Source organism: Muntiacus reevesi, chromosome 13 (assembly GCF_963930625.1).
Source record: "Muntiacus reevesi chromosome 13, mMunRee1.1, whole genome shotgun sequence".
NCBI classification, from domain to species: Eukaryota; Metazoa; Chordata; class Mammalia; order Artiodactyla; family Cervidae; genus Muntiacus; species Muntiacus reevesi.
Window position 1 is genome coordinate 42,762,840 of NC_089261.1, and position 24,642 is coordinate 42,787,481.

A 24,642-nucleotide genomic window follows, 5' to 3' on the forward strand; every position below is an offset into this window, starting at 1 on the left:
TTGAAAATTGACAAATCCTTTTATAGTCCAACAACAATCTCCTAATTTATTGGTTTAGTAAATTCAGGTTTCTTGGTAGTTAGGCTATTCTTTTTTTATTTTAATAAAATATGCATAAAGTTTACAATTTTACCCATTTGAATATTCACATCATCTTTATCCATCTCCAGAACTTTTTCATCACCCCATACTGATAAACCCATCAAACAATAACTACTATTCACACCTTTATATACCTTATAAATGTTTATATACTCTGGGTATTAATCCCTTATCAAATAGTGGTTTGCAATTTTTTTCCCCATTCTGTGGGTTCCTTTTTTAAACTCTTTGATGCACAAAGGTTTTCAGTTTTGATGAACTCCAATTTGTCTCTTTTTCCTTTTGTTACCTGTGTATTTGATGTTACATTCAAGAAATTATTTCCATTCTGCTTCTTAAAGTGGTGAATAGCATAAATTTTTTTCTTTGCACATTGGAATAGGAATGATAATCATAGTTGTTTATGATTTCTGAAATGCATAATCCATACATTTTTGTCTCAGCAATGTGTAACTTCAAAATGAAGTTACATTTCCTTTTTATAACTAAATTGTCACTATCCGTTTGCTGAAATGTAGTCCTTTTAAGTCTTCCCTCTGCTCTTTCTGGAGATGTCTCAGGGAATTCTCTCATGTATTCCAGGATATTGCTCAATTTTGTTTTCTGTTCAAACCCCTTTCTTTTGCCTGTGCTGGTGGTGACCCTTGTGAGATGTTCATTTTACTGGACACAATTGTCTTCCAAGTGTATCTGCCACTGAGGTCTGTAACTTGCCCTCTGATCCAGAAAAATGAGGAAGTTTTGCCTTCCCCTCATCCCTGATGCAGGTACCTTGAACTTCTTGGCACAGATACCTGTCTTCAATTCCCTGTTCCTGGGTGGGCACAGCATGTAGTTGTACAGGTGGCAGAAAGGGACCGTGTGTCCATGTTCGGAGTTTCGGGGTGGGAACCTGAAGTACTGTTACCAGAAAAATTATTCAAACACCTACTAAAACAATAAAGACTAGTCAGGACTGTTGCAGGAGTTTGTCAAGACTGGTGATAATGAAAACAGATCAGGCTCAACCCTGAGTACAGCAAGGAGAAGTGCAGATTTATAACCAAGTAGCAAGAGTGGGCTTCCCTTATAGCTCAGTCGGTAAAGAATCTGCCTGCAGTGCAGGAGACCTGGGTTCGATCCCTGGGTTGGGAAGATCCCCTGGAGAAGGAAATGGCAACCCACTCCAATATCCTTGCCTGGAAAATCTCATGGACAGAGGAGCCTGGTGGGCTGCAGTCCATGGGGTCGCAAAGAGTTGGGCACGACTGAGCGACTAACACTTAACTAGCAAGAGTGAGAGGGGTCAATGGATGGAAAATCACAGATAGATAGGAAAATTACCATCAAAGGTGGGGGATTCTTGTTGAACTGACTTACCAGCATTCTTACTGAAGACAGAGTGATTAGGTGTTAAGAGTGGGGTTTGAGGATTCTGATCAGACGTCAAGAGTAGGGGATTCTCTCTAAACAGACTAAGCAGGCAGAATTTTTCCTATAATTGAGCTCTGCAGGCCCAGAAAGGATGAGGGCCAAGGCATAGTCAAAAAGAGGGCTCAGAGGAGCATGACTACAGTTTGGTCAAATAAAGTTTTTGTCAGTTCTTCTCATTCAAGGAAAGAAGACACATTTTTTTCTTCCCTCAGATAATTTAAGTCCATTGCTTGTCAGTCGCTTTTTGTTCAGGGACTAGCTGCACCATCTGTTGAGAATTGGCAGCCAATTGAGAAGATTTCTAGATGTTGGCCTTGAAACATCCTAAGATGGTAGAAGGAGGACAGACGAGATAATGATCAATTTCCTGGCTTGTAGTTTGAATGTCTCTGACAGACATCAGTGTCACATGCCCAGCCACTTCAATCGTGTCCGACTCTTTGTGACCCTATCGACTATAGCCCGCCAGGCTCCTCTTTCACAATTGTGGTTATTTTCTGAAGCAGAGCATGGAAGATGTAAGTCTTCCAGTGAATTTTCCAAGTGGCCCACACAGCAGCAGCTCCGGGCACAGAGGGTGTTCAATGTCCGGCTTTAGCGAGCAGGACTTCTTTAGGTACAAGATGACCCAGAATTCAGATAAAGACCTGGACAGTCAGATTCTAATTCTGAGTAGCTCTAAGACAGGAGAGTGCAAGAAAAGTTGAAAACATTATTTTGGAGAGTTGTAGCCAGATTTTGGAGGAAACGAGAAAAATTGAAAATTTAGTAAGGACTAACAAAAAGTGCAGTAGAGCAGGACCTAGTTTAATTTACAGATAGAGAACAAAACCTCATAGACAGTGAATCAGACCAGAATCCGATAACCCACAAGGGTGTGCTGTAGTTTTCCTATAATTTATGAAGTGTACCTACTTCCTATAGTTTATGAAACATTAAATTTCTTTATATAGTCACCCTCCTTTTTGATTCTTGTTTACAAAATAAATCTGATTTCATTATATTTGGCTCAATAAATTACATAGGTTCGGCAACAATGTATTTGACCACATAGGCTTTTTTTTTTTCTTTTAAGTCTATTTTGCTGAAACTTTTAGTAGGGAATCTCAAAAGACTTTTAGAAACCTCTTGAAACTAGGAAGCCAAACCAAAAGCATACCACCATACTTTACCCGAAATACCTGTAGATTTGGGTGATTTCCTCTTTTCTTGAGGCCCCTCAAAATATCCTGGGTTTCCTGGGCCTGCCAGGAAGTGACTTTATTTATTTGCCTGTAAGACTAAGAATCCTGTAAGTCAAGTACCAGGCTGGTTTTTCCAAAAAGGCTTCATAAGCACTGGCTCCATAAAGTCAATCTTAGTTTTTTAAAACTATCTGATTTTATCTGGTCATATCTGATTTTAGGTACATCATTCTAAAAATGACATCTAGTCAAAGCTTGGTTATATAATTTTTCCAGTTATGCTGTGTTATGAAAAGGACAGATTCTTACTAAGTTTATGCAAATAATTAATACTCTATGAGAATTTCTTAATTCTGGAGAAGCCAGACCGGGAAGAAAAAAATGTGTTCAATTTGTGGTTATAAAAATATAATTATTAAATTGTTGTGGGTTAAGAAAAGGGGAAAAGGGTACTATCACAACATAGAACGTTAAAGAACTAGCAAAGTTCCAAAGACAAAGCCATAATTATCCTTAATCAGCTCATTCAGTCTCATGTAATTAATTTTTCTTCTGCTTAATCTTGAGTTAGTTTTATGAACCTGTAGCTTCTCAACTAGAGTTCTGGAAATTCTTACTGATTTCACTGGTATGGTCTCAACGTTATTTAAGTAATGCCATTTTGGTGACTTTTGGCCTGTATCCCAGAGTACCTGTTGCATTCTTTTTCATGAGCCTCTGAGTCCGTCTCTTTTTGCTGAAGATGAAGCACTCTGGCCTGTAGTTGCTTGCAAACACTTTAAAGAAAGTATCACAGTAAAAGAATAACTACTTGTAAATGACAAAAGACTTAAAATGACCATTGTTAAAGATCTGATGGGAGTTCATTTGGGGGAATTTGGTTATTCCTGTGGTATGCAACATTTAAAAATAATAACTGAAATTATGACTGATAACATTATACTGGACATATAGACAGCAAGGGTACTGACAAATTTCTATAAACTTCACACAATTTTTAAAATATTTATATTAATGACATTTATCCATGCAAATATGATCTATGGAAGGTTAAGCATCTCTTCTTACTTGATAATGATTTTTCATGTCATTCAACATATAGATAAATCTAATTAATTTTTAATATCTCTCTTTTTACAAGGTAAAAGAACAAACCTTTGAAAATTTCCAGAAGCCCTCAGAAATCTCAAAGTCAGTTCAATATCAAAATTTTATCTAGAATTTGATTTAAGTAAGGCAAAATTGTCAAAAATTTCAATTGAACACTTGATTAAATAAGATCATAAATCAAAAAAAAAATCATAAATCACTGTGAAATGATACTGAGCTACCTATATAAACAAAGTGACAAAATAATTCAAAAATAACTATAGAAGGTAACATGATTGTAAAAAACCTTTTTGGCTCTTTTAAAAAATGAGAAGACTTGGTCTTCATAAATAGTCAAGGGTGTGATAAACGTCTACATAAAGCACAGGAAAATTCTGATATGACACAAAATCTTGTTTTCTTTAAGCATATTATGCAAAAGGTAAAGAAAAAGATTTACAATCTCTTAAGAGCAGAACAACAATCTAAAAAAATCTTACCATTTTTAGCAGAGAGAAAATAAAATTCTATTTTTGCATCAGTATTCTTTTGATATCAAAGTTCATTAAGAAACTTATAAATAACCACACCCAATCTGAGTCTGCTTTGACCACATGAGATAAGATTTCCTTTTCAAGATTCCTTTTCTGCAGACTTTCCACAGAAAAACTTAATAGTCTTTCAATTTTTGTCTTATACTTTCCCTTTTCTCATACTGGAGCAACCAGTCATTTAATTTAGGACAAAATTACTCTTCTTCCCTGAACAAAACTACCTCCTACAATTTCCTTCTTTTCAGGCAAAGTTATTTCTCTTCATCATTATTATCTGTAGTAGTTTTACTTACATACGATGATTCTTAGCCATTAGTGACATTTTTAAAACTTTCTTTCTTTCTTTATTTTTGGCCATGCTGTCTAGCATGTGGGATCTTAGCTCCCGGACCAGGGATCTAACCCAGGCCCTGGCAATGGAAGCACAGACCCCTGACCACTGTACCACCAGGGAATTCCCTAAAATTGATTTTTTTTTTTTAATTAAAATGTAATTGCTTTACAATGTTGTGTTAGTTTCTACATCATGAGTAGTACAGCATCATGAATCAGACTTCCCTGGCGGTCAGTGGTTAAGACTGTGCTTGCAGTGCAGGGAGCATGGGTTCCATCCCTGGGTCAGAGAACTGAGATCCCACATGCTGTCAGGCCAAAAAAAAGAGAATACGCCAGCATTGTGAATCAGCCATATGATACATATACCCCCCGACTTTGAGGCTCCCTCCCACGCTCCCATCCCACCCCTCTAGGCCTTCGCAGAGCACGGAGCTGAGCTCCCTCTGCTACAGAGCAGCTTCCCACCAGCTGGCTCTCTTACACATAGCAGTGTGTTTATGTCAGTGCTACTCTCCCAATTCGTCCCCCCACTCCTTCCCCACCTGTGTCCACAAGTCCATTCTCTACATCTGTGCCTCTGTTCCTTCCCTACAGATAGGTTCATCAGGACCATTTTTCTAGATTCCACGTATATTTGCGGGTGTACAGTATTTGTTTTTCTCTCTCTGACATACTTCACTCTGTATGACAGGCTCTGGGTTCATCCACATTACCTCAACTGACTCCGCTTCATTCCTTTTTGTGGCTGAGTAGTATTTCATTGTATACATGTACCACATCTTTATCCATTCATCTGTCAGTGGACATCTAAGCTGCTTCCATGTCCTGGCTGTATTGTAAATAGTGCTGCAATAAACAATGGAGTACATGTGTCTTTTTGAGTTACAGTTTTCTCAGGGTATATGCCCAGTAGTGGAATTGCAGGGTCATATGTTAGTTCTATGTTTAGATTTTTAGTGAACCTCCATTCTGTTCTCTGCAGTGGCTGTACCAGTTTACATTTCTACCAACAGTATAAGACAGTACCCTTTTCTCCACATCCTCTCCAGCCTTTGTAGATTTTTTGACGATGGCCATTCTGGCTGGTGTAAAGTGACACCTCATTGTAGTTTTGATTTGCATTTCTCTAATAATTAGTGATATTGAGCATCTTTTCATGTGTTTGTTGGCCATCTATATGTCTTCTTTGGAGAAATGTCTGTTTAGGTCTTCTACCCATTTTTGTTTTAATTGTTTGTGTTTTCGATATATAACTCCATAAGCTGTCTTTATATTTTGGAGACTAATCCTTTGCCTGTTGCTTTGTTTGCAAATATTTTCTCACATTGTGATGGTCGTCTTTTCATCTTGCTTATGGTTTCCTTTGCTGTGCAAAAACTTTTAGGTTTAATTAGGTCACAATTGTTTATTATTATTTTTATTATCTTAGGAAGTACATCAAGAAAGATCTTGTGGTAATTTATGTCAGAGAGTGTTTTTTCTATGTTTTCCTCTAAGAACTTTATAGTGTCCTATCTTTCATTTAAGTCTTTAATTCGCTTTGAGTTTATTTTTGTGTATGGTGTTAAATAGTATTCTAATTTCATTCTTTTACATGTAGCTGTCCAGATTTCTCAGCACCACTTATTGAAGAGGCTGTAACCTTTTTTCAACATAGGAAAATTAGGAAGTAGGCAGTTATGATTGTCTGTCACGTACCACTATTCTGTAGACTAGTGAATTTAATGAATATGTAATCTATGAGTTAGGGTTTTCCAGAGAAACAACCAATAGGATATATATAGATAAGAGAAGAATTGTTATAGGAATTGGCTCACACAATTACAGAGACCAAGAAGTCCCACAGTCAGCTCTCTCCAAGTTGGAGCGCCAGGTAAGGTTGACATAATTCAGTCTAAGTCTAAAGGCCTGAGAATCGAGGGCCGGATGGTATAAGTCCCAATCTGATGCCAAAAATACAAGAAGTAGGAGCTCTAATGTCCAGGAGGAGAAGTCGGATGTCTCAGCTCAAGTAAAAAGAGCTGTACCTTTCTGTTCTATTCAGACCCATGCTGATTTAGATGATGCCCACCAGCATTAGTTAGGGTCATCTTCTTTGCTCAGTCTACTGAAGCAATGGCTAGTTTGTTCCAGAGACACCCTCATAGACACACAAAAAAATAATGTTTTACCAGCCATCTGGATATTCCTTAGCCTAGTCAAGTTGATACATAAAATTAACCATCACCCCATCTTACAGTTTTTATAGGTATAAGCTTCCTCGTAGAACAACTTTTCGATGTGGCCAAAAAAAAAGCATGTTTATTAACAAATCCAAATATGTTTAGCTTCTGTGTTCCATATAAAATAAAAAGCCAAAAGTATATAACCTTGTGCTTGGTAATGAATGTTTCAGTAGTTTATCTTAGAAATGATCTAGATATTTAACACATATCTGTTACTTACCTTAGCATAACTCAAAGTTTACATGTTACCAGAAAGACTTTGAAAACTATTTTCAGGCAGATATGTTATTAAACAAAGTTAATCATTATCTCAAGTTATTTCCTTCTTAACTATTTTTATAGCATGTGCATGTTAGGCATGTATCACAAATGCAAAACCTATTAAAGTTAAATACATGGGTTCTTTTGTTTTACTGCTATGCTTGATATGTGTAAAGTAATGGATAACGGATATCACAAAATTTATTTATATTGCATCTTGTCCATTTGTTCATATAATTTTTATGGTCTTAAACATCTAATAGATATACTATTACCTTATTTGACCCAAGTAAAATAAAAAGTATGCTTAATGCTAACATGATGACATAGTCATTTTCATGATACCAGACTAGTCAAAAATTTACTCAAGTTACATGAATTTCAAAAACATTTGGGTTTGTTTCTATATTCTGAGAGTTTTAAGAATATTTTATTTATATAAGGTCTTTAAACCAATTTGAGAGCTACTTTATGAGATTGTGTAAATTAATTTGGTAATACCATCTGGAAGTAGAAAAATATCACATATACATGGCATATGTACATACATAAACATATACAAATATTAAGACATGAGACCAAATAGCTCTCATTCTGAAATTTTAGTGATGAGTCTGATAAACACAATAAGGTGAACTCACTGATTTACGTGAAATAGTTGCTCCACTTTATATTTTTATCTGAGTTGTGTTTCTGGCAAACAGGACAAGTTGAGATTACTTATTCAATAGAGAGCTTAAAGGACTTTACTAATATTTGTGGAGGAAACGTTAAGATTTTCTTTTGCTATGATGTGTAATTTTAAAGAGACTGTAGAGAGAGAACAAAATGGCAGAGGAGTAGGTAGACGTGGAGTGCATCTCTCTCCATGGATACATCAGGAATACACCTTCAGACACAGAAGTACATGCAGAACATCAGCTGAGAGCAGACAGGAGTACCTCACCAGCGGAAAAGAATATACAGACCAACGCAAAACTCGGTAGGAGGAAGGAACTTGGGGGAGAAATAGGAGCGTGAGTAGGCCTGGACCTGCCCTCTGCAGGTGAGGGAACTGAAGCAGGGATCCGATCCCCACATCGGGGCAATTGTCTGAGTCAGAGGAGAAACATTTAAGGCTGAGAGTGAAACAGCTGATCTGTGGCAGCATAAATGGAATGAGAATCAGACAGTCCTTGCCACAGTCATACATACCCCAGACAGGGACACATTCCCCTGGAAGGTACAGCGGCTGGGAGCTGGAGTTTAGGGATTATGGAGCAATCCCTGGGCGAGGGCTGCTGTTGACTGTGGAGAGATGGATTGAGGGGATGTGAAAGAGGAGGTTGTGAGGGGAAATGCCTGTGGAGAAAAGCCGGGCAGTCATGTAAGTAAGGTGATACTGCTGAGTCATACGTAGGGGGTGGAGCCATCACCATAGCCTCTCTCCCCCAACATGCCAGCATTGGCAGATGAACAGTAGAGAGGCTGGTCTATGAAATGCCTGACGCACTGAACTAGAGTAGGACCCCACCCAGGGTGCTCCTTTAAGTGACTGATGGGGGGAACTCCAGAGTGGGATCCCATCCAGGCTGCCCCTTGAGGTGCCTGACACACGATCTACAGAGTAGGATCCCAGCCAGGGGGGCCTCTCTATGTGCCAGACACACCGAACAATGGAGAAGGACCCCAGGCAAGGAAGCCCTCTAAGTGCCTCAACGGACAGAGCTAGGGAGAAAGACTGACCAAAGAGCCCTTCTGATCGCCAGCTACCAGAGGTCGAGAAAAGACTCTGTAGGGCCGTAACTCCTGCGGCAGAGGCAGCCTGTGTCCCTGCACCCAGGTGCCACCAGGGCCCCTGCAAACCAAGCAGCCGTGCCACCTTCATGCTCAACTCTCACGGGGGCAGAGCTACCACAGGCAAAAAACGTCTTGCATCTATGTGCGCAGGTTCACTTCGGTAGTGTCCGACTCTGCGACGCTGTAGACTGTGGCCTGCCAGGCTTCTCTGTCAGGGAGGGGCATTCTCCAGGCAACAATCCTGGAGCATATTGGCCAATATCAGTTGACATATCCTTCTAAAGCACTATATTTCCTGCTGCCCTAGCCGCCAACTCCCCTGAGTACCTGGTGCTCCCAGGACCCCTGTGACCCAAGCAGCTGCACCACCTCTACACCTGGCCCTCACAGGGGCAAACCCAAGTTCTCCAGGGCAGCCTCAGGAGCAAACCCCTGTGGATGACCCACATGCAGAGGTGGAAATAAAACTACAATTGAAATCCAGGGGCAGTGTGGCTAAGGAAGAAGACCCAAAACCCTCCCACCAGCTGTACAAGCTACAGATTAAATCCACAAGATCAACTAGGCAGACTCTGTGTCTATGGAATATATAAAAGGTAAGCTCCCACAAAAGAAAACACACTAGTTCTGATAGCTGTGGGCATTGGAGGCAAGAACACAGAGGAGCAGGACCAGATTAGAATCTGAGCTGACCTCACAGCAGGTCCAGAGACAGCACAGTGTTAGAGGGCATCCTAGGGAGGGGAGGGGGACTGTGACTCCCAGCGAGGGAAAGGACTCTGGCAGCATTGACTCAAGAAAAACACTTATTATTCTTATGTTTTGACTTGTCTTGTAGATTCTTTTGGATTCCCACCCCCCCCCTTTTTCCCCTCTCTGTTGTAGTTGTCAATTTTATTGGCACTATGAAATCTGTTTAAGCTTTTGAGCTTTTTTTTTTCTTTTTTTTCTCAGTCACATTTTTTATTGTTGTTATAAATCTCTGCCTCTACATTGGGCTTTTGCATTTCTGGAGAGTTTTCCATTTTTTCCTTTTTTCTTTCTTCTTCCATTTTCCCCCCCTCTTTTTTATAATTTTAATTTTTAATTTTTTAACCTATTATATTTTTTCTACATTTATTCTTTTGTTTGCCTTTCCTACTGTTCTTCTCCCCTTGCAATTAATCTTTAACGTATATAAATCTTCTTCATCTACCTCTATTTAACTTTCCATATCTATTCTTTCTTTCCTTTCCTTTCCTCTCAACATATTTGTTAGTTTTGTTTTCATTGCTTTATTCCCCACTTAGCATCCTACTTTAGTTTTATTTTCCACTTTGTGCTTTAGTTAGTTTTGTTCTTAACTGGTAAATATTTTTTATTTCCTTTGTTTGCTGGGTCAATCTATTGTACTTTATTCTTCTTGGGCTGTTTTGACTTTGCTTATGGGTATATATGTATATGTGTATATTACATTGTTTTAATTATTATTTGCCTTATTTTGTAACTGCCATTTGTCTGGGGTCCATCTTTGGTTTCTTGTTTTTGGATATTTGTTTTAATCTCACTTAAGGTCACTTAAGGCCATGACAAATCACTTGTAGAATCTTTGTTCCTGACCAGAGATAAAGCCCTGAGCCTTTGGAGTGGGAGCACTGACTCCAAGACCCTGAACTACCAGAGAACTAACCTTAGGGAGTATCAAACAGAGAGAACTCACACAAAGGAAACCACTTGAATACAAGACCCGGCATCACCCAACCACCAGTAGCACCCTGTGCAGGCTGCTTCATCTGAACAATAAACAAAACAAAAATACTAACCCAATCATCAGCAGACAGGAGTACCACTTCACTCAGCCTTGCCCATTAGAGGAAAAACAAACAAAAACTCGGCACACACACACAAAAAAAACTCGGCACAAATCTCACCCTATACAAAGCTTACACAAAGCACTGGACCCCGTTTAGAAGGGAAGAAACCAAAAGGAAGAAAGAATTCAACCTTGAAGCCTGGGAAAAGGAGACGTCAAACATAATAAGTTTAAAAAAAGATAATGAAGAGGCAGAGAAATACTACACAAATGAAGGAGCAAACTGGAAACACAGAAGTCCAAATAAATAAAGAGGAAATAGGCAAACTGCCTGAAAAAGAATTTAGAATAATGATAGTAAAGATGATCAAAAACCTTGAAAACAAAATTGAGAAAATGAAAGAATAAATTAACAAAGACTTAGAAGAATTAAAGAATAAACATACAAACAGCACAATTAACTGAAGTTAAAAATACTCTAGAAGGAATCAATAGCAGAATATCTGAAGCAGAAGAACGAATCAGTGAACTGGAAGATAAAATGGTGAAAATAACTTCTGAAGAGCAGAATAAAGTAAAAAGAATGAAAAGAACTGAATAGTCTCAGAGACCTCTGGGACAATATGAAATGCACCAACATTTGAATTATAGGGGTCCAGAAGAAGAAGAGAAAAAGAAAGGGTATGAGAAGATTTTTGAAGAGATTATAGTTGAAAATTTCCCGAACATGGAAAAGAAAATAGTCAATTAAATCCAAGAGATGCAAAGAGTCCCATACAGGATGAACCCAGGAATAAACATGCCAAGACACATACTAATCAAACTAACAAAGATTAAACACAAAGAAAGAATATTAAAAGCAACAAGGGAGAAACAAAAAGTAACATAAAAGGGACACCCCATACGTTTAACAGTTGATCTTTCAGCAGAAACTCTGAAGATCAGAAGGGGATGGCAGGATATATTTAAAGTACTGAAAGGGAAAAATCTACAAGATTACTGTACCCAGCAAGGATCTCATTCAAAGTTGATGGAGAAATAAAAAGTTTTTCAGACAAGCAAAAGTTAAGAGAATTCAGTACCACCAAACCCGCTTTACAACAAATGTTAAAGGGACTTACATAGTTAAGAAATACAAGAGAAGAAAAAACATCTACAAAATCAACCCCAAACAATTAAGAAAACAGCAATAGGAATATATATATCGCTAATTACTTTAAATGTAAATGGATTAAATGCTCCAACCATAAGACACAGACTGGCTGAATGGATACAAAAACAAGACCCATATATATGTTGTCTACAAGAAACCCCCCTCAGACCTAAAGACACATATAGATTGAAAGTGAGAGGATGGAAAAATATATTCCATGCAAATGGGAAGCAAAAGAAAGCTGGAGTAGCAATCCTCATATCAGACAAAATAGACCTTAAACTAAAGACGATTACAAAAGATAGGGAAGGACGCTACAGAATGATCAAGGGATCAATCCAAGGGGAAGACATAACAATTGTCAATATCTATGCATCCAGCATAGGAGCAGCTCAGTACATGACAAACACTAACAGACATAAAAGGAGAAATTGACAGTAACACAATAATAGTAGGAGACTTTTACACCCCACTCACACTAATGGACAGATCATCAAAACAGAAAATTAATAAGGAAACAAATCTTATATGATATGTTAGACGAGATGGATTTCATCGATATCTTCAGGACATTCCATCCAAATGCAGAAGAATACACCTTCTTCTCAAGTGCATGTGGAACATTCTCCAGGATATACCACATCTTGGGTCACAAATCAAACCTCAGTAAATTTATATAGAAAATTGAAATTGTATCAAGCATCTTCTCTGACCACAATGCTATGAGACTAGATATCAATTACAAGAAAAAACTGTAAGAAACACAAACACATGGAGATTAAACAACACATTCCTAAATAACCAATAGGTTACTGAAGAAATCAAAAGGGAAATAAAAAAATTTCTAGAAACAAATGACAATTAAAACATGACAACTCAAAATCTATGGGATGCAGCAAAAGCAGTTCTAAGAGGGAAGTTTATAGCAATACAATCCTACCTCAAGAAACAAGAAAAACATCGAACAGACAACCTGACTTTACACCTAAAACAATTGGAAAAAGAACAACAACAAAAAAAAACCCCAAAATTAATAGAAGGAAAGAAATCATAAAGATCTGAGCAGAAATAAATGAAAAAGAAATGAAAGAAACAATAGTAAAGATGAATAAAACCAAAAGCTGGTTCTTTGAGAAGATAAAATTGACAAACCTTTAGCCAGACTCATCAAGAAAAAAAGAGAAAAGAATCAAATCAACAAAATTAGAAACGAAAAAGGAGAGGTTACAAGAGACAATGCAGAAATACAAAGGAGTATAAGAGACTATTATGAACAACTACTTGGCAATAAAATGGACAACCTGGAAAAAATGGAGAGACTCTTAGAAAAGTTCAATCTTCCAAGACTGAACCAGAAGGAAATAGAAATTTTGAACAACCCAATTGCAAGCACTGAAATGGAAGCTGTGATCAAAAATCTCCCGAAAAACAAAAGCCCAGGACCAGATGGCTTCACAGGAGAATTCTATCAAATATTTATTTATTTATTTATTTATTTTTCTATCAAACATTTAGAGAAGTGCTAATGCCTATCCTTCTAAAACTCTTTCAAAAAATTGCAGAGGAAGGAACACTTCCAAACTCATTCTATGAGGCCACCATCACCCTGATACCAAAACCAGACAAAGACAACACACAAAAAGAAATCTACAGACCAATATCACAGATGAACATAGATGCAAAAATCCTCGACAAAATTTTAGCAAATAGAACTCAGCAACATATCAAAAAGCTCATACACTATAATCAAGTTGGGTTTATTCCAGGAATGAAAGGCTTCTTCAATATATGCAAATCAATCAATGTGGTACACCATATTCACAAATTGAAAGATAAAAACCATATGATCATCTCGATAGATGCAGATAAAGCCTTTGACAAAATTCAGTACTCATTTATGATTAAAACTCTTCAAAAAATGGGCATAGAAGGAGCCTACCTCAACATAATAAACGCCCTATATGATAAGCCTATGATAAACACTATTCTCAATGGTGACAAATTGAAAGCATTCCCCCTAAGATCAGGAACAAGACAAGAGTGTCCACTTTCACTACTATTATTCAATATAGTTCTAGAAGTCCTGCGGGGAGCCGGCCTGCTCAAGGCCCAAAGAGGCCCTGGGAAAAGGCCTTGAAAGAGGCCATTCCCTGTCCCGCCACCCCATGATAAAGTAGTAAAATATTTGCTGGGCCTCCTTTGTTCTTCCTTGAGAAAAACGTAGTAGTGACCTTCACTTAGTAGTTTATTTTGGGAATGCCAAAAACAAGATGTAAGCTTCTGCAATCACTTAAAACAAAGAACTGTATTGATGTGACAAACATCAGATGGCTTTTTTTTTATGAATTATGTTTTCTGCTTGTACTAGTATAAAAGTAGCTGTTTTACTCAATAAAATCGCTGACTTGCCTAAAGAGCATTCAGCCCTCTCGATCCCATCCTTTACTATCATCTTTTTTTTCTCAGGCTTCCTTGTGGTTGCGGTCGGGACTTGTTCATTTTGCCGGCTGGTCCCGGCAAAGTCCTAGCTCCAGAAACCAGAGAAGAAAAAGAAATTAAAGGAATCCAGATTGGAAGAGAAGAAGTAAAGCTCTCACTGTTTGCAAATGACATGATATTGTACATAGAAAACCCTAAAGATACTATCAGAACATTACTAGAGCTAATCAGTGACTTTAGCAAAGCCTCAGGATACAAAATCAATACACAGAAATCACTTGTATTTCTATATACTAACAATGACAAATCAGAAAGAGAAATTAAGGGATCAATCCTATACACCATTGTGACAAAAAGAATAAAATATCTAGGAATAAACTTACCTGAGGGGACAAAAGAACTGTACACAGAAAATTATAAGACACTGATGAAAGAAATCAAAGATGATGTAAACAGATGGAGAGATATTCCATGCTTCTGGGTAGGAAGAATCAATATTGTGAAAATGACTATACTACCAAATGCAATCTACAGATTTAATGTGATCCCTATCAAATTACCTATGGCATTTTTCACAGAACTAGCACAAAGGGAAAGTGAAAGTCACCCAGTTGTGTCTGACTCTTTACAACCCCATGGACTGTATAGTCCATGGAATTCTCTAGGCCAGAATACTGGAGTGGATTGCCATGCCCTTCTCCAGGGGATCTTCCTAACCCAGGGATCGAACCCAGGTCTCCTGCATTGCAGGCAGGTTGTTTACCAATTGAGCCAGAAGGGAAGTCCTGAAGTAGCACAAAAAATTTCACAGTTCATATGGAAACACAAAAGACCCCGAATAGCCAAAGCCATCTTGAGAAAGAAGAATGGAGCTGAAGGAATCAACCTTATGACTTCAGATTATACTACAAAACTACAGTCATCAAGACAGTATGGTACTGGCACAAAAACAGAGATATAGACCAGTGGAGCAAGACAGAAAGCCAAGAAATAAACCCACGCACCTACGGGTACCTTAGTTTTGACAAAAGAGGCAAGAATATACAATGGGGCAAAGACAGCTTCTTCAATAAATGGTGCTGGGGAAACTGGACAGCTACATGTAAAAGAATGAAATTAGAGCAATTCCTAACACTGTAAACAAAGATCAACTCAAAATGAATTAAAGACCTAAATGTAAGACCAGAAACTATAAACCTCTTAGAGGAAAACATAGGCAGAACATTCGATGACATAAATCAAAGCAAGATCCCTTATGCCCCACCTCCTAGAGTAACAGAAATAAAAGCAAAAGTAAACAAGTGGGACCTGATTAAACTTAAAACCTTTTGCATAGAAAAGGAAACTATAAGCAAGGTGAAAAGACAACCCTCAGAATGGGGGAAATAATAGCAAATGAAACAACTGACAAAGGATTAATTTCCAAAATATACAAGCAGCTCATTCAACTCCATGCCAGAAAAACTAACAACCCAATCAAAAAGTGGGAAAAACAGACATTCCTCCAGAGAAGACATACAGATGGCTAGCAAACACATGAAAAGATGCTCAACATCACTCATTATTAGAGAAATGCAAATCAAAACCACAATGAGATCACTTCACACCAGCCAGAATGGCCATCAGCAAAAAGTCTACAAACAATAAATGCTGGAGAGGGTGTGGAGAAAAGGGAACACTCTTGCACTGTTGGTGGGAATGTAAATTGATATAGCCACTATGGAAGATGGTATAGAGATTCCTTAAAAAATTAGGAATAGAAGCACCATATGACCCAGCAATTCCACTCCTAGGCATATACCCTGAGGAAACCAAAATTGAAAAATACACATGTATCCCATTGTTCATTGCAGCACTATTTACAATAGCTAGAACATGGAAGCAACCTAGATGTCCATCGACAGGTGAATGGGTAAAGAATTTGTGGTACATATACATGATGGAATATTAATCAGCCATAAAAAGGAACACATTTGAGTCAGTTCTGATGAGGAGGATGAACCTAGGACCTATTATACAGAGTGAAGTGAGTTAGAAAGAGAAAGATAAATATCATAATCTAATGCACATATACGGAATCTAGAAGAATGGTACTGAAAAACTTATTTACAGGGCAGCAATGGAGAAACAGACAGAATAGACTTATGGACATGGAGAGAGGGGATGAGAGGGAGAGATGTAAGGAAAGAGTAACATGGAAACTTACATTGCCATATGTCAAATAGATAGCCAATGGGAATTTGCTGTATGTCTCAGGAAACTCAAACAGGGGCTCTGTATCAACCTAGAGGGGTGGGATGGGGAGGGAGATGGGAGGGAGGTTCAAAAGGGAGGGGATATATGTATACTTATGGCTGATTCTTGTTGAGATTTGGCAGAAAACAACAAAATTCTGTAAAGCAATTATCCTTCAATAAAAAAAGAAAAAGGGGGAAAAAAAGGAGGTTGTGGAATGAACTTTAGGTGAGAGACTGAGGGAATATTCAGTCAGTTGTCTAAATGTTTCCAAGGCTCATCTGAGTGGATACAATATCCAGTCTGTTTAAAATTAGCCTTTCTTTTTTTTTTTTTTTTTTCTTTTCTTCCTCAGGTAGTTGCTTCTGGGGATCCCTGAGTCCCTTGAGAGCCCACATAGGGGCCAGAGGCTTAAAATTCTACTGACTGTAGGGAGTTGAGGGCTTAGACAGGAAAGAGAAGTTCTAAGAGGGCTAGGTAGAGGAGTGAAGGAGGCATTGTTTGAAGGTGGATTTATCAAAAGATTCTAGGAATGAAGGGAAAGTGGTGAAAGAGAAGTGATGGAAAGGGAGAAGTCTTAGATGAGTCAGTTCAGAGAGATCCTTGGTTTCAAATTATCCTTCATCATATCATGCCAACAAGAAAGGAAGGGGACAGTTAGTCCAGTAATGGTGGAGCATGTAGTTAGCAAGTGGTTTCAGTCAACTGAGAGGTTCTGTGGGAGAAGCAGGAATCAAACAGAGAGAACAAAGAGGCTTCAGAAGGAGCTCGGAAACAAATTTCCAGCCCAGGAGTCAGAGAATAAATCACCATTTGAAACGAAGAGGCAGGAAGAACTTCCAGCCCAAGGGTCTGATGATGAATCTGATCACATCTAAGTTGTAGCACCATAAGTGTTAAAGAAAAAGTTGTTCCTACACCTGTTAAAACAGTAAGAAAGACCTTATTCAGGACTATTTTGATAGGTGATCAAGACTATGGCAGTAGGGGAGAGAGACTGGGCTCAACTCTAAATGCAGTAAGAATGAGAGAGATTTATAGCCAAGGAGTGGGCGGGGGGTCAAGGGGATGAGTCCCTGGGTAGATTAATGAGGAGGCATCAAGAGTAGGGGAATTGTTGTTAAATTGACTTAACAGGTTTCTTGTTAAAGGCAGGCTGTGGTGATCTGTTATCATGGGTGGGAGATTCTCTCTACACTGACTTAACAGGATTCTTCATACATTTAGCTGTCCAGCAAAGTTGGGGGCCACAGTTGGCCATGAGTCCAGAAGAGATTCCAAGGAGTCTAAAATGTGGTCAAGGAGGAAGTCTGTGCTGTTTGTTACAGCAGCCCAGATGCATTAATCCAGGTGGGTGTAACCAACCTTGTCCTAAAACACTTACCAAAGTGGTACTTCCTGACGAGAAATGAGGACTTGACTTAAGGACAAATTCCAGTTCCCTACCCCCACCCAGAATTCAGAAGCAGTCCCCCAAATTGCAGATTTCCAACTTTAAACACTGGAAGGTTCAGCCTCTCCCTGATAGGAAAAGCTCCTGCTGCTGTAATTATACTAAGATTCTTTGACTTTTATTTTCACCAGGCTTTATGTGTTCACCTTGTGTCACACTTTTCTGCTTTCTGAACTTGTCCTTCAAGAGTTTTCTTCACTTTTGCACTTGTAGAACAGTGACAAACTTGACCAGAGAGGTGAGAATGGGAAACTTACTAATGAAAATAAAATAATTTCTTGATCTCTCCATTCTGTCTACATTTTAAGTATTTATAAAAACACACTATATCTTAGTCTCTGATTGAGTAAAACTGAGTAACAAATGGATTGAAAATCTTAATGTTTTCATTCTGAAAAATTACTGCTTTATGAAAACTTCATCTGTAGCAGACAGAGAGTGAAGAGTGATTATTCATATTGCAGACTAATCTTCCCGTTTTCAGAATATTTTACAGAGAGCTACTCCTTGCCCCCAATTCATATCTCGACATTTCGTTTCTTTCTTCACTGCCAAATACTTTCCCATTTTTGCAGGTCTTATAATCTGTTAATACAAACATTTGAGATTTACAGTTTTTATGCCCGAGAATGACATTATGTCTGACATTTCATTTAGTTTTTAAGACTTCAAAGCCTTAATCTCAGAATAGCAAGCAGCTTCTTCTAGAAGGCTAACACCAACAGTTGGTAGTGGCTGTCTGAGTGACACTTTTGCATTTAGCAGAACAGAAAATCATAGTGGGTTAGTGCTGTCTGCCCTGAGAGTGGAATGGGGAGTGATGGCGGGGGGGGGGGGGGGTGCCACATATTTTTCTAACCTTATTTAGCCCAAAGGGAGGGTAAGGTGACTTTTTTCAAACACCATGGTGGAAACAGTCTGTGATAAGAACCAATAATAGAAGACAGTTTGGGTTGAGAAGGCTTTTCAGTGCCCCTGAAATCTGTGCCCCTGCTCCTCAGCTTCTCATTATGTACCCTGGTGGTTTTGCCTTCTGGTTGGTCACCTTTTGATGATGCTCCTCTTACTTACAATCCATGATGGTATGGATAATAGAACATCTTACATACGATGGAATACAGATCTGCCCAGTGTGACACTTCTTAAATTGATCTTTTTAAAAACTGTGTTTACTTATTTTTGGCTGTGCTGGATCTTTGTTGCTGCACATGGGCTTTCTCTAGGTGTGGTGAGCGGGGGCTGCTCTCTACTTTCAGTGTGTGTGGTCCTCTTTACCGTGGAGCACAGGCTCTAGGGCTTGCAAGCGTCAGTAGTTGTGGTGCTTGGGCTTAGTTGCCCTGTGGCATGTGGAATCTTCCCGGACCTTTAGCAAACCCATGTCCCCTGCATTGGCAGGCAGATTCTTAACCACTGGACCACCAGGGAAGTCTGAAGTGTGATGTGTTTATTGAGCCATTTTGATACAGTTAACCCAAATATGTCTTCAGGGTTATGTATTTCTCTCAAATGTTGTAGGGAAGGAGAAAGAATAAGCCAAAAATCAAGACCAGAGGGTGGACTCAACACGTGTTTGAACATCCTAAACTGCTATGATCCTGCTCAGGCTGGTGGTGGGTAACATGGTTGAAGTGGAAGGAAACAGGGCAAGTCAGAAGACCACAATAAGTGCAACTTTCATGAAAAAACTGAGAGAGGGTGGGTTTAACAGTTTGGGCAAAATGAAGCTTGTACTTCGTTTTGCTATACTATCTCTGATTACTGATACTGGGCTTCAGGATATACAAAATGAAGTCCGCACCTGCTGGCTCAAATAGTAAAGAATCTGCCTGCAGTGCAGGAGACCTGGGTTCAGTCCGTGGGTTGGGAAGATCCCCTGGAGAAGGAAATGACAACCCACTCCAGTATTCTTGCCTGGAGAATTCCATGGACAGAGGAGCCTGGTGGGCTACAGTCCATGGGGTCACAAAGAGTTGGACAAGAATGAGAAACTCTTTTACTTTCTGTACCATATCAATCTTCTCTAATGTCTTTGCTTATCCTGTAGTTGTTAATTTAACTTATGAAAATGATGTTTATTTGACATGAATTTTCCTAAAATCTGGCATGAATTCTTTTGATTTGGAGGCCACATGAGTGATTACAGTCTTTAGGTAACAGAGCTGCAAAATACAGAGCCTAAGTTCTTCAGCAGGTTTCTGCCAAGTGTAAAGATTGAAGAGGGGTGGAGAAAGAAGAGCTCTAGCTTGGCTTAAAGAGACCCCAGGAGTAAAAACCTCGGTTAGTTTCTTTGCAAGCTGCTTTTGAGTTAAAGCTCAGATTTGAGAACTTAACTGGGTTAGAGTAACTCTAGAGGACCTCAGGGTTTCTGGGATATCTCAGAGCCCCAGAAAGCGACTCATCTTCAGAAGACTCAAATCAGGATAAGCCTGGAAGTTGACCAACCAAATGTGGAGAATCCTGCCTATAGAAATCAACCCTAAAATAGCTTTTCACTGTCAAGACAACCTCAGTCTTCTCAAAGACCAATGTAGGAGCAAGTCAAGCAGTTATTAGATATCCAGTTTACTGTTTGAGCAACATATCAGAGTGCATGTTAGGTTCATGAGCATAGGAAATTCTTTCAGTCATATTGTAAATTTGTGATGTCTGTTCATTTTATATTGTTTGAGTAGGAAGGAAAGACTTCAGAAGGAAACTCAACACAAATTACAATGGCTTCCAAGACAGCAGTGGTGCTTAAGAAATGTCATGTGGCTTGACACATGGGCTTTTTGAACTGTGCATCAGAGTATTTGTGTAAAATACTATTGTGAGAGTCCTTTCTGCAAAGCTGTCTATAAACATTTTCACTTCCTTGTAAATAACTACTGTAGGATAAAAGGACCAACTGGAAAATATGAGTTCTATGTCCCAAGTTCTTGTGCCCCATCTAAATTTGCTTTATAAAATCTCTCTGGAAAAACCAGGAATGTGAATTTAATGGCCTGGGTGGGTTCTTGCATTGTAAATCTACAAAGCTGTGTATTGAGAAAGCTTAGTGCTCGGAATCACCCAATGTACTTTATACATTTATTTAGAGTAGAATAGTTTAGTTTTAATTATTTATGATAATAGCTCTCAATACACTAGTAAATGTCCTTGGGTGCATATTTTGTAAAAGTAATGAAGTCTTTGTAATGTGAGCTTTCTCTGTAGCTATAAGCTGCCTTCTCTTTGCTAAAAAACCAGGGCAGAAGAGTGTGTCTGTGTTTTTGCATAAACTGTATATAAATTACCAGGCTGGAGGTTTAGCAAGATGCTACTGAACCTGATCAAGAATTTCTAAGAACTATTCCTGGGTATACTCACTACCTCCACCCCACAGCCACCCTCCCTCTCAATCATAACATGAGCAACTTGGTCAAAGAAAACATCACCATGAGGGGGATAAGCTGCCTATCAGAACGTTGTTGTTATGGTGTTTCAGTGTTTTTCTTGTTGTTCTTCCTTTCTTGCTACAATCTTATGGTACTACAGTAGAACACATAGAAAGAAGCAATGTGAATCTACTATATTTCCTTCTGGCCTGAGTTATATATACTGTGATCTATGGATAAGTCTTACTATGTCAAGGAGCCTTCTTTCTTCTTTGTTTTCTTTCTCCTGCTTCTCTCTCCCCAGCTCCTCTGCCTAGGATTAGCTTTTTTTCTTCCCCCTTCACGTCTGGGGAATTAATACACACCAAAACCCTGGGAGTGTCCACAGAGCAGTCAGCAAGTGTGTGTCATTCATTTAGCTAACAGTTTAAAGGGCTAAGACCCCCAAAGTTACAGGTTCTGTTTTATACCTTTTTAGTGGCCCTCTTAGTGCCTAGTTAGGGTTCCAACATACCTTGATGACGAGAATGATCTATACTCAGACTAGAGTCAGTGGGGCAACCCCCTAGCACATTTTAACTTTTACAGCTTTGCTATTTGCAGGTGACCTGAAAAGTGCTGGTGTATTGTTGTCTGTAATCAGGAATCCCATTTCCTAGGGATTTTGTGAGAGTTAGATGAGATGATGCCTTTAAAGTACTTTGCAGAAAAGAATTGGCCAAGCTTGAAAGCTGGTGGGTGAGATTCACTTAGCTAGCAAACAAACCTAGCTGTGTCTTCATTACAAAATGTCGGAGATCTGGATACTCAAGAAGTCTCTAGACACAGCCATTAAAGTTTTACTGTAAAAAAAAAAATTTACTGTAAGAATATTATTCTGTTTAGCCCTACCATCAATCTATAGGCTCCCAGAGACTGGTTATTAAGAAAGCTGTATGTCAATGCCTCATACTCAAATGAAATTGCACACAAATCATTGTGATTCAGACAGGAATACAGTTCTAGTAATATCAAAAGTATCCTGCAAATTAAATATGGCTTTTTTTTTTGTGACTGAAAGAGACTGACCAGTTTTGCTTAAAGTTCTGTCTTCAGGAAAAGAGCCTCCTGGACATCTGATTTGAAATAAACGAGTCACTAGTGAATTAGAAGCAATGGCAAAAACCAGATAACCTGGCCATGGGCAAGGGACTGCCTCTTGAGAGGCAACTGTAGTGCATGATCCATGAGGCAGTAATGCCAAACAAGACATGAGGGTAGCATGGACTGATCAGGCAACCTGGATGGGCACAAATGGGGAGTGATTTCTAAAACTAACAGCGATGCCATCTGCCCATCAAGGATGGAATGCTAGCTCATGGGTGCAGCGAAAAGGATAAAGACAGATTGCTTTAATGAACACCTTTATTCACAAAGCTTTCTCTTTAAATGAAAGGGGACTGCTGCAGTTATGTACTGCCATGTTACAAATGACTCCAAAATTATTGGTTTAAACCACATCATTTTATTTATTTGCTTACAGTTTATGTTTGAATCCACTAGTTCACAGTGAGATTCTTCCCCTCCCCACCCACAAATACAGACTCCCAATTTTATTGATCACCTTTAGAGGAAGCTAGAAGCAGCTAGCTAATTAAAAATGTGGTTAATAGAATTAAGAACTTATCTTCTTTTTCCCATATTATCTGTATTTCAGTGTAACTCAATATTTGCTGGGGGAGATGTTTTTTCTACCAAAAAAAGAAAAAAAATCCCAGCTAATAAAGAAGCAAAAAGAAAAATATATCACCATCTGTATCCTCTAATTAACTGATTCTAAGGTAGTGACCATCAATATCGTAATGTCATAATTGAACATTATATGTCTCCTGATACATGTGTGTAGCTCCATCCATGAAGCTATCTTGCCAACACCACCACACATATAAATAAACAAAGCCCTGAATCTGCTCCATAGTTTAGATCTAACTATAATTTCACAGGAAACATAAGAGACAGTGGAATATATTTTCTTAAAAAACATTAAAGCATGCAGTCAGCAAAACATAGAATGTGGGAAACTTCGTAGGTAAAAAAAAAAGTTTCTTCACTTAAAAAACAAATTACAAGATTTCTCAGCAGGCTAGAGGGGCAGGCAGGGCAGCTGCTGCTGCTGTGATCCGAGAGCAGGAACGTGGAGAAGCTGCCGTGGGTCCTGAGAATCCAGGACAAGGAGCGGGGCCTGACCGTGCAGGTCCTTGATGCCTTATCCCTTAGTTTCAACACCAGGCTGAAGTGGTTTGCGATATGCGTTGTTACCGGCATCTTCTCCATCCTTGGAACTGGATTGCTGTGGCTCCCTGGAGGCATAAAGCTTTTTGAAGTGTTTTATACCTTTGGAGATACTGCCATGTTATGCTTTTTAATGGGACCCATGAAACAACTGAAGAAAATGTTTGAAACAACGAGATTGCTTCCAATGATTATTATGTTTTTGGGTTTGGTGCTCACACTGTGCACTGCTTTTTAGTGGCATAAGAAGGGACTGGCTATATTATTCTGCATATTGCAGTTCCCGTCGACGACCTGGTATAGTCTGCCATACACCCCATATACAAGGGGTGCAGTAATTAAGTGCTGTTCTTCTCTCCTGAGCTGGAAACTCTTTGTAAAGAAGGAAACTCTTTGAAAAGACCATTTGAAAGTTGATGTTCTGGGGTTTTTTTTGTTGTTGTTGTTTTATGTTCTCTTTTTGGTGAAGTGTACTTTTCCTGATGCAATATTCACTCCAGAACAACTGCACTGACCATCTAAGACCATTTTGTATACTGATAAAAACTACATGCTGATTAAACTGTTAAATGCTGTGACAGTAAATTCGTTGTGTCGTTAATCTGCTCTTCCAGAGACAAGGGGATTTTAATCATTGCCAATTGTAAATGATTTTTAGCCAGTTTTCAAATCTTTTCTAAACAGCATTCGGGATGTGAATATTTAAGGATAAGCCTATGCTGCAAGATATATTCAGCTTTTTGGGTGGTTTTTAAGTGTCTACATTTTTAAAATACCTTTTTAAAACAAAAAACTTTAAATGTGAAAGTTTTTACTTTAAGCTAAAGATTGCTTTATTATATGTAATAAAAAATAATATATAAATCTTCATAATTTTGAAATAAACTCACACTTGGGGGAAACAAACAGAACAAATTACAAGATAAAAACAGAAAGAAGGGCAACAGCGAGAAAGGAGAGAGAGACTGAAACACTTACTGAAGAATTGCAGTGTATGGAC

The 24,642-nt window shown here is 38.6% G+C and overlaps 1 pseudogene; it reads left to right on the forward strand.

Annotated features, from left to right (window-relative positions):
- Positions 1-24,039, forward strand: part of LOC136145486 (vesicle transport protein SFT2A pseudogene) — a 184,446-nt pseudogene extending 160,407 nt beyond the window's left edge.
- Positions 24,040-24,642: the final 603 nt, after the last annotated feature.